The sequence below is a fragment of the Charadrius vociferus genome, unplaced genomic scaffold (assembly GCF_000708025.1).
Source record: "Charadrius vociferus isolate BGI_N301 unplaced genomic scaffold, ASM70802v2 scaffold90, whole genome shotgun sequence".
Taxonomy (NCBI): Eukaryota; Metazoa; Chordata; class Aves; order Charadriiformes; family Charadriidae; genus Charadrius; species Charadrius vociferus.
Genome location: NW_009647222.1, coordinates 11,069,346 through 11,072,117, shown reverse-complemented (window position 1 = coordinate 11,072,117; position 2,772 = coordinate 11,069,346).

Below are 2,772 nucleotides of genomic sequence, written 5' to 3'. Positions count from 1 at the left end.
ACTCTCAAGTATTGAGCAGGTGTAGCTGAATTTGGAAAGCATATAGAAAGTACTAAAAATTTCTTATTAGATGTTTTATGATGTGGTTTTGGCTTCTTTAATAATTCACCTTTACAATGAAATAATTTAATTTTAATTTTTTTTATTAAAAAATAGTCTTCCTTTCAAACAAGATTCATTGTTACTGCAATTTGAATCAGAACGTGTTTGTGGTTATCTTTAGCTTATGAACATCACTCATTTTTATTTGACACTCGAATAGGGATGGAGGGAAGAAAAACTGGAGTGAAAGAGGTAGGAAAAAAATTCACATTTGCTGAAAGCCCAAACATCATAATTTCTCAAGACCATAAAAAAAAGTAGATTATTGTGCATTTTTTAGCTAAAAATGTGAATGCCCAGTGAGAATCTAAGAGTAGTAAAATAGTAGATTGTAAATAATGGTATCAGTAGCTATAAGACAACTTTGCTAATAGACCATTGTTAATATATTGCAGGTGTAAGCAAAATTTGCATTGTATTTATTGCTTTTATATCAGTCAGCACATTTCATGGAGTGCTGCAGAGCTCTTTTTCCCTAGACATAGGCTAGAAAAGCATCCTTTTCCTCAGTATGGATTGTCTGAGAAGTACAGCTACATTTCTGTTATCATCATTCTTTTTTTAGTTCTTATCATGGGTTGTCATTCACTTTCATATACCATTGTCATTTTATGAGAGTAATTACCAGTCACTGGCTTTAGCTAATTCTTAGATATTGGAAAAATTCATTTCCTGAAAGATTAGAACCAGAAACATATTAAAGTCCATGGTATGTGTACAGAATGTTTTCTGTATGAATTTAATAGTCTTTGGATCAACTCCAAAGTAATAGTCTGTTTGTGCATAAACGTGTGAGTTCCCATGGAATTCAGTGGGCCTTTCCTGAGCTGGATTGAGAGTAGAATTAAATTGAGAATGGTTAGTTGAAGGGTGATTTGTATCTTTTCTACTTAATTGTAGGCAATATATTATATGAAAGTTATTACAGAATTTTGCAGAGGCTTGCTATATTACTATTTTATTCACTCAGGCATCACCATAACAATTTTCAACAGTGCTTTCTTTTGTTAAAATTATTTAGCATCTTTCCTCCTTGAGATGATAGCAGAAGCTTTTTAGATACAAGTGTAACCGTGAAAAGATCAAAATGAATTCTAATCACTGAGATCAGATCTACAAGCAGTAAAAACTACTCCAGGTGAAAACTAATGTTACGTGAAAAGCTTAAGTAGCCTCAGCCAAAATATTTCAAGTGGCAATGGACACAGAACATTTAAGAGATTAAATGGTACTGTAATTTGGCACAAGAAGCCGGCAGCTTCTCAGATCATCTACAGCATAGCTGTAAGTCTGGATTTGAAGATGGGCTGAGGCCTGCAGCTCTCATATATTAGTAAGAAGCCTGCAGAGTGAGTCAACAGAATAACTGATGTTCAGCTACTGTGAAGATCAGATATCTGAGATCACTACAGTGTATTGTAAATTGTCCTACTGATATGAAGTACCAGCCTTGAATCTATTAGGCTGAAGATGATCTCTGACTCAAGGTTATAAATGGAATGTCAAAGGATACCTGCCCAGGATTACGTGCTCATAGTTGTCCATTACACATCCTACGTATAGATGTTGACATGCAAAGTCCAGTCTATCACTGCCAGAAATACTGCTTCTCAAGAAAATTAGAAGTTGTGCCTTCTCCCATATTAATATCTCATTTAACAGTAAGCTTTATATTATGCTCTGGAGGACATTAATTAAAGGTTCAGAGTAATCATCATTGTTCATCTTAGGCCTAGAGATTTGATTTGACTCATCTCTTCCTCAAAGAATTGAGCTAAACCCTGTCTCTGCACACACTTCATAAATTGCGTGTCTTTGCTACCCAGTTTGCATTGTTTCTGATTCTTTATGCTACCTCCATGATATACTATTATTCACACCGTATTATTTCCCAAACCAGTTCTTTTATATTTGCAGTTCCTACTATCCGGAAAGAATTTATAACTTGGCTCCTTTATGCTTGGGGTTTTTTGATTCTTTTTTTCTTTCATGAGATGTTGCTACAATTAAGCCAAACAACAGCAAGCATCTAATAACAAAAAGCAGATCAGCACTCACTGATGTTCTTGTTGCTTGCCCTTCAAATGACCCATCCTATGTGAAACTTACCCCTAAAAACCAAAAAAACCCAATAACCCAAACCTACAAGACATTAAAGAAGGTGCAGCAGATTTCAAAGCTACCTTTTCTTTAGTTTTATATCTCGGTGTAAGAATATAAGCAGTATTTAAAAATCTAAATATGTTTTTATATGCATTTAAATACTGATGCATTTAGATTCATTGCAGTTTAGCTGAAGGTATAGAATCATAGAATCATAGAATTGTCTAGGTTGGAAGAGACCCTCGGGATCATCGAGTCCAACCATCTACCCTACTCTACGAAGTTCTCCCCTACACCATATCCCCCAACACCACATCTAAACGTCCCTTAAACACATCCAGGGATGGTGACCCAACCACCTCCCTGGGCAGCCTATTCCAATGCCCGACCACTCTTTCTGTGAAAAATTCTTTTCTAATGTTCAGTCTAAATCTACCTTGCTGGAGCTTGAAGCCATTCCCTCTTGTTCTGTCATTAATTACCTGTGAGAAGAGACCAGCACCAACCTCTCTACAGTGTCCTTTCAAATAGTTGTAGAGAGTGATGAGGTCTCCCCTCAGCCTCCTC